We start from the raw sequence: 9,097 nt of genomic DNA on the forward strand, positions 1-9,097 counted from the left end.
TAACTACACTTGTTTTTAATTTGTAATCAATCATCATCTTTTTCAATTGTTATTTTTAATTCTGAATTTTTAATTGCATGTTATTGCTTATTGTTACTTTTAAATTCTTCAATTCAATTCTTTTCATCTCATTCTTTGTTGTCCAACTAAATCGTTGTTAGCAAACTAGTGCTTGAAAACCAATCCTCGTGGGAACGATCTCGTACTCAGTACACTTTTATTACTTTTACGACCGGTGCACTTGCCGAAGTCGCAACAGTCTCACTGCCCTGAACTTAAATAAACAATAAGAGTGTTTAGAAATGCATTAGTACTCTTAAAGTACAGATTGTACAAGTTGAAGCTTATGGGCATTAATCAATAACACAAGAATGAAGCTCAAAGAAGATTTATGATCAATATAAGTAAAGAAGAGTGATGAATATGTTTGATTCAAGAAGAATAGTTAAGAATAGTTATTGGGATGAAATTAGCCATTTATAGCCGTTAGAATGATTTATGTATAGTAAGTATTCGAATACTTTTCGTATGGTAATCAAATACTTTATATGGTATTCGAATACTTTTCATAAAGTATTTGAATACTTTTCTGGGTACAGAAGTATTCGATTACTTGTCAAGTTCGAATACTTTCTTGACAGTAACTAGAAATTGCAATTTTTCAGCTTAAAACATATTCCAACTTGCCTCCCACCACTTTTAGTGTAGTCCTTTGACTTGATAGATATGTTTTGAGGTTATGGAACATGTCAAGGGTCTTTTCCATGAGTTTTTCAAAACCTTTCAAGTGATTAGTGTCATGGATAATGCATACATAAAATTAAGTATCCTTTAAGCTCATTCAAGCAGTATTAATCAATTACCTTTACATTTTGGTCTTAGTCCTAAAGATGTACTATTTGAAGGTTCTTGTACTTAGGTGCTTTCATTGTAGCTTGTTCTTGATCTTTCTGTGTTGATGGTTTTGCATCTGTTGTCTTGTTGAATTGCTTCCTTATACTTTCTTTTTTATTGTTGTGAGTTGTATCACTCTTGAAGTTTCTTCCAACTTTGTTTGTTATCATCAAAACTCTTGTATTGTTGAAATCTTCATTTTGAGTGCATTGGTTCCATAATTTTTCCCTTTTTGATGATGACAAACTTAAATTGAGAAAGAAGGTTAGCGTAGAATGAATTTGTCAAGATGGTACTGGGACTCCTCCTTAATATGTGAACACTTTAAGGAACTGAGAAAGGTGGAGTTTTAGGTTTGATTTTACCTCATTTTTACCTTTCAAGTTTATGCTCCCCTTTTTTACCTTAATCTATACCTTTTTGGAAGTAGTGGGTGAGTTGTGCATGTATTTCTCAATTTGCACATTCTTCTCCCCTCTGGCAACATCAAAAAAAAAAAAACAGTGCAGAGTAGAAAAGAAATAATGATGGTGTCAAGAACATAGTGTTCCAAACCAAATAAAGTCAGAAGCATACATAACAGAACATATATCAAAATCCAACAAAAAGCAGATATCCAAAAAGATTAAAAACATAAGAACAAAGAACAAATAAGTTGCATGATATAAGCATAAGTCTCTTCAAAAATAGAATGTTTATCATGCACATTATTAGTTAAACTGTTTGATATGCAGTTGAATCATTATATTCCATAGTCATAGCATCTTGAACAGATGACTAACGCACAACACCATTGCCAACATGCGGGCAAATGGCACCATTGTAATGTTGCAATATTTTAACTAATTTATAGGTTTATTCATGTATTAGTTTTTAACAACTCTTAAAATAAAAATTTTCCTTATTTGTTAAGGGAATTGATTTTGAGTTTTACTCATTAACTTGTTAATGTCTTCGATTTACATATATTTTTTTAGATAATACTATAAATAATTTTATTTATGTTAACACTTAATTTTGATTTTGGTTTGAATATACTATTTTTATTTAAATATATAGAAGAAATGTGTATTTTATTGAGTAACGAATTTGAGCCTAATATGTGTAGGCTCAAAAGCTAAATATATAAAAGCATTAATATTGTCATGAAACTTAAACGACTCCTCTACTTTATGATAAGCCAAATTCTATTTAAGAAAATGGACTTTGTTGTAAATATAGTAGTCTAATATTGCAAAGTATAAGGGATGAAGTCTCTCATCATGTAAACTCCTTTGTATTCTCTACTCAATATATTATATAATGGTCATTGTGTAATTGAGACATACATATTTCACCATATTCATCTCGGTTCTTATTATTTAACATGATATCTAGAGTTATCGAGATGAATCCTAATCTGCTCCTCTGCAATGGACCTACTGTCCACTGAGTAAAAATTTTTCCCGAAAATTGTCACATTCAATAGCTTTCAGACTCAATCCTTTTTTGTTGGTCATCCTTGTGTTGCTGACAGAAGTCCTACCATAGTTGACCATTGCATTAACCATCGGTCTAAAGATCTTTCCAACAATTTTCATGGCGAGAACACCTTCGTTGGACTCGTCTCTGCAAGGCGGTTTTGTCTGTCCCAGTCCTAGCCTCAGGAGGCCAACAATGCGCCCTCACGCGCGTAACAAAGACACACGACTCTGTCCCCTTCTCTTGGAGCTTGGGAGCGCATGACACCTCCTTTCCGGCGATGACTTCTACGACTAGCCTAGTCTCCTCTTTGCTATCCCAGATTTGTAGAGACTTTGAGGTTTTGACCATTTTTCTCTCTAACACTATTCTTGCGCCCTTTTCTGTTGTGTTTTTCAATGGTATTTCAGGTGACCTATGACTAATTCTACCTTTGATATTGCGTCCTTCGATACCTCGAGGTTCGCGACACTTATTTTCACTAGTTATGTTAATGCATCGCTGTGCGTGACTGCCTCTATTGCACACACTGGTAATTCACTTGTTGATATATCTCAATCAATATCTCTTGGTCCTTGGGTTCTGGATTTTGGTGCATTAAACCACACTTTTGGTAATAGATCTTTATTTACTTTCCTTTGCACTTCTAGTTACCTACCCACTATTACTTTGGCTAATAGTTCGTTCAAGTCTAAGGGGATTGGTACCATCATTATTTTCCTTCTTTATGTATTGATAATGTCCTTTTTGTCCCTGATTCTACTTTTAACCTCATTTTCATTAGTTCCTAACCAAATTTCTTGACTGTATTATTTCTTCCACTAAAGACTCTATAATTTTGTAAGATCGGGTTCGGGGAGAACGGATCTGAGTCCCATGGCCTCTATCAGCTATCAATATCATTTTGTGTATGCTCAGCTGTCGATTCTTCACTTACTATTCATGCTCGGATAGGTCATCTAAGTCTTTCTATGTTCTAAAAAATGGTACCTCATTTATATAGTTTGTCTTGAGAGTCTTGTTAGTTTGGGAAACATACTTGTAGTAAGTTTCCTGATCAATTCAATCATTAAGTTACATTTCATCTTGCTTTAGTTCATTCAGATGTTTGAGGTCCTAGTCATACTACCTCCACTATGAGGGTTTAGTATTTTATTACTTTCATTGATGATTACTCTTGATGTACTTGGTTGAGTTTAACGAAAAATCATTATGAGTTGTTTTCTACGTTTTTGCTATCTTATAATGAAGTACTTGCTCAGTTTGGTGTTCCTATATGCACTCTTCGCGATGATAATACCCGTGAATATTTATCTCATCAATTTAAATAATTTTTTGTATCTCACGACATTCTTCAATAGACGTTTTGCTCTCATACCCTCAACAAAATGGTGTGGTAAAATGCTAAAATCGTCATCTCATTGAAACTACTCGGACCTTGTTACTTTATGGACATATGCCAGACCATTTTTGGGGAGATGCCATTCTTACTGCATGCTATCTTATTAACCATATGCCATCCTCTGTTCTTAACATCCAGGTGCCTCACTCTATGTTATTTTCTCATTTACCGCTACACTTATTGACCTTTCATATTTTTGGTTCTACTTATTTTCTTCATGATCTTAGTCCTGGTTTTCACAAGTTATCTGCCAAGTCTCATAAGTGTGTTTTTATGGGTTATCCTCACTCACAAAAAAGTTATTGTTGTTACTCTCCCACTCATCATCAATATTTTATGTCGGCGGATGTTACCATCTTTTGTGCCATTTTTTGGTTCTGCCACATTTCCTAATGGCCATACTCAAGTATCGGTACCTCCTGTTCCATTTGAATATAGTCTCACACTGTCTCTTGCACCTCCTACTTTTGTAGACTTGGCTTCGGATCCACCCATGCCAGAAGACGCTGACACTATTGTTATTGAGGCACCTGCAGATTCTCTTCCAGCGTCACCTCCTCATATGGCTCTATTCCCACGTGCTAATATTGATCTACCTATTGATCTCCATAAAGGTACTTGAACTTCTAGGCCTGCCCCCAAGTACTTGGTTAGTTTGAGTTATCATCGTCTTTCTCCCACACATTTTGCTTGCCTTTCCACTTTGTCTTTTGTGCCTATTCTTAAGTATACAAGCAAGGTAAAGAGTTATCACATTCTAGATGGCGGCAGACTATGATTGATGAGATAAGTTCCCTTCACAGCAGTTGTACTTGGGACCTGGTTTTCCTTCCCAGTTGGCTATAGATGTTGTAACACCCCGTGTATACCCGGTTTGTTAACATGTCATCGTATTAAGCCACGCTTAATTAAAAATGCGGAATATCTTTTTCTTTTCAATTACGACTTCATTATAATTAGCCAAGTTGATTACTTAATCACTTTCATAAAAAACATTGCCTGTATGTAAATTGCAAAAGACAGCTAACTGAAATACCTCATGATATAAATAAGTGAGTATCTAAGTCAAGGATCTACAACACGTAGTCCGGAGAATATTTTGATACATTAATACAACTCAAAACTAAAAACATAAAGTCAAGTCAATGTGGCATGGACAATCCCCATGCTCACCAAATAAGGCAACACGCCCAACAAAGTCTCAACACAGTAATCCATAAAGCTAATGACATAATCCAGCATCCAAGCATAGTCAACATACATAAGCAAGTAAACATCAATCAACTAAGCTCCGGCCTCCTGCCGCTAGAGGTCTCAACCCCTGGGTTACCTGAACCTGAAATAAGCGCCCCAAACGTGGGGTGAGATCTCTAAATAGAAATCTCAGTAAGACAAGGGGTCCTCAAGGATCTTCCACCCCAAGCTTACTTACATGTGCAATATAAGTTCCAAAAGCAGTTAAACAGTATAAGTTCCAAACCAGTGTAATGCAGCAGATAATCATGTTATGTGTGTTATAACTAATCTACTGGCCAGAAAAATGCAGGAATACGTCTATTACCCACATAGTACGCGCCCATGTCGTACCTGCCCACAAGATCACATCCCGTCTAGGCGAACACCACATACATATCATAGGCATTTGCACTTAACAGCTCAATAGCATTTCAATACAACAATACATGAAAACACATCATGCATATAAACCATCCCCCAAGGGACATGGTGGAACCAACAATGGCTAAACCGAGGACACGAAAGCTTACCTTGCAAGCTAACTATCCAAGCCAAGAGTCTAACCAAGCTCAAAGTCCACACACAACACAATCACAATTTGTTTGGACCAATAATTATATCAATATTCAAACACAACAAGCATACGATATAAAGACAACGACTTTCCTTTACGATTCATGTCTTTTGGCTTCTCACAAAGCCATAATCCCTTAATCACTTAGATTCTGACTTAGCTTAATCATTACAGAAGTTCAACTTAATCAATCTAGGGTCCACAAACCCCAAACACAGTTCTGTATGAACATTACAGACACTGTCTCGAAATTTCCAGAATATTCGGATATATGTCGAGGCCAATATCCGGATATCATATCCGGATATGCATATTCGGATATCTCAAAGCCCATATCCAGATACTAATATCCGGATATCATATCCGGATATTTTGCGGCGGAATGCAGTTTCTGCATTTCGCGAGATATCACTCCCAAGGTTCCATTTTTAACACTTTTATACGTTAAAGCATGCATCTTTAAGCCCATTAAGGTTCATATACTGGTTGGTTACTTAAACAATTCAATAAACATGCCAAGACTCCACTTTTAACCATTAAAACTCATGATCAAAGGTGATGAAGCTTACCCAAGCTTAAACAGAGGTACAAAGGCTCTTGGAGCTCTCACAACAGCTCCTCAAGTTCAGACTTGCACGGCAAACGAAAATGGCACACCAAAGGTTGGTTCTTTGCACCAAAGATCACTCCTTGAAGCTCAAAAATGAAAGAACCAAGCTCCTTCAACCTAAATCTCAAACTCAGCAGCTCCACACACACAACCAGAGGCTACCACTCACAAATGAAGCAACCCACAACCTCACAAGACCAACTCACAGAAGGCAAAGATGTTTTGGTAGAGAAGGTGAAGGTGAAGGTGAAGGTGAAGGTGAAGGTGAAGGTGAAGGTGGGGAGTAAAAATGGCATCTTTGGCTCAAGAGAGTGAGGGAAGGTGAAGGTGGCAAGAAGAGACACTCAGCTGCTGGAGCACAAGGAGAAAGGCATGTAGGAGGCACAAAAATGACCTAGGATCATGTGCCAAGGTCTTAAATAGGCCACTTAAGTTTTAATCGCACTGTATTAGCGCTAAATGTTACGCTTAGCATTTTAATCCCAAACTCAGGATTCTGAACCTACTCAATTTTCTAAGATTTATCATATTTTTATTTTATTTTTTGCAGCACTTTTCCGGTACGCGCTTTTACATAGCCAGTATCACTTCTGGCACCCGTTCTCATTATTTCGACTTGAAACTTGTTTTACAAGTCATAAATATTATTCTAAAAATATTCCCACTCTTATTATAATTTTTCGGGTTACTTCATCGGTACACATTTATACCGAGTAGCAGAATCAGTATCTTCACTTTTCGTCAGAATAACGACTTTTAGCATTTTTAATCACTTACCATAATTTTTTAAGCCTTCTCATAATTATTAGGGTCAATTATGGAATTATTTCCTAATTTCTCATAATTAAATAATTAACTTCCTTAATTAACGGTGCATGTTCTTACATTCACCCCATCTTTTAGGATTTTGCCCTCAAAATCAGAAACATACCTGTGTCGAAAGTCGTACAAGTATAGTGGTGAGTATTCTCGCCTGTCACGCGGGTGACCCGGGTTCGATCCCCGGCAACGGCGCCAAAAACTTGTTGTGTATCTAGCAAGTGTACTAGTCGTACAAGTAATAAAATGATGAGTAAAGATCGTTCCCACAGAGATTTGTATTCAAACACCAATGAACCATAGAAAACTAATTTGAATTAAACAAAGGTTTGTAAAAATCATGAATGTTTTGTCACTAGAAAGTTAATTTAAAAGTAAATTAATTTAATACTAAAAATTTGAATTAAGATTTATAAAAACAAGTAGTCAGAAAACAACTTTCCTCAATAATAAACTCATGTAAACTAATCATATGATGAACTCTTTTTCCTGTGATGTTAATCAACCTTTTACTTATCCTCAAGATGTAATCCCTTACTACCCTGATAGATACATTAATCAGAAACCCCAACCCCTTGGTGATTCCTTTCTTAATATATGCATGAAATATTAAGGTCTTAAGATTACATCAGAACTATAGCATCAATTCCTTGAGTACTATAATCCTGGTGATGAGATTGTCAGATATAGGAGTAGTGTAAACATTCCTGTTCTACACTCTTCCCTTAGTAGAAAGAATTGAATCAGAAAATCTCATATCAACACATGAAAAACACTTCATCATATTAATCAAATATACATAAGAATATCATTGAGTTCCATTGAATTCAGACTACAATGACTCTACTCAGACATAACTAAGGAATATAAAAGAGAAGAAAGATCAAACTCCATTTCCATGTAGTGAATCTTCAATCTCCAAGTGCAATTACAATAGACAAACTAACTAATACAAAGACTAGATCCTAAGAATTTTAGAGAGAAGTCAGATCAGAGAATCTGATGTAGGAAAGAGAGAGACTCCAGATATCCCAAATTGTGAAGGCCTTTGCCTTATATAGTTTTACAATTTAAAACAGAAATTTAATATGGGCGCTAAAACGTTCAGAATGAGCGTTTTAGCGTCCATGCTTGACGGATGCCCAACTGCTTTCAACTAACTTGAACGCTAAAACGTTCATGAATGGCCGTTTTAGCGTCCATGCCTCGTGAATGCCCAACTGTCCTCAACTGACTCCAGCGCTAAAACACTTGGTTTGGACGTTTTAACGTTGGAGACCAGAGATTTTTTTAACATCAGGGCGCTAAAACGTATGTTGAAGGAAGTTTTAGCGCCTAAGACCAGCAACTTTTCGTCCTCAGAATGCAGCAGCGCGCTAAAACGTTCTGTGTGGACGTTTTAGCGCTCAGCACCAGAAAGTTTTGGCCTCTTTCTGCAGCAGGCGCTAAAACGTTCTGTGTGGACGTTTTAGCGCTCAACACTTAGGCATTTTTCTCCTCTTCAAAATCTCCTTCCTTCTCCAGTTGCCTTTTTAGCTTGCTTTTCCTACAAGAACAATACAAATTCTCAATAAAGATTCTTGAACTTGTAGTTGAGGAAATTCTAGGACATTAACCTCTTTTTCCATCATTTAATCACACAAATTGATACTAATTCATGCTGAAAAACTTGATGAACTAAGGGTTTATCAATGATCCACCAGCAGTGGCATGCACCAATGTCCTAGTGGTGGTGGTCATTCCTTGTAGAAAGATTGCTGCTTGTTGCGATGCCTCTATTCCATGCTGTGGACATTTCCTCAATAAAGTCTTGAATCTCTCCCATGCCTCATAGATGGATTCTTACTCTTTTTGCTTGAAGCCTGTAATTTCATCCTTCGACTTAGCGCTCTTAGATGCTGAGAAAAACCTCTACAAGAACTTGGTTTGCAGATCATCCCAAGTTGTTATACTCCCCTGAGGCAATGATTGCAACCATCTCCTTGCATCATCCGTCAGTGAATGAGTGAATAGTCTCAACAAAATTGCATCCCTTGTGACACTATTAATTTTTACAGTATCACTCAACAGCAGAAAATTTTCTATGTGCAAGTATGGGTCC

At 36.5% G+C, this 9,097-nt stretch overlaps 1 non-coding gene across 1 annotated transcript; it reads left to right on the forward strand.

Moving 5' to 3' along the window:
- The first annotated feature begins 8,773 nt into the window (after nt 1–8,773).
- On the forward strand, nt 8,774–8,879 carry LOC133303145 (small nucleolar RNA R71). The gene has a single exon (XR_009750427.1). It is a non-coding gene; the product is annotated as a small nucleolar RNA R71 (small nucleolar RNA).
- Nucleotides 8,880–9,097: the final 218 nt, after the last annotated feature.

This window comes from Gastrolobium bilobum, unplaced genomic scaffold (assembly GCF_033153095.1).
Source record: "Gastrolobium bilobum isolate Gb01-03AN ecotype WA unplaced genomic scaffold, APGP_CSIRO_Gbil_v1 utg10336, whole genome shotgun sequence".
Lineage (NCBI taxonomy): Eukaryota > Viridiplantae > Streptophyta > Magnoliopsida > Fabales > Fabaceae > Gastrolobium > Gastrolobium bilobum.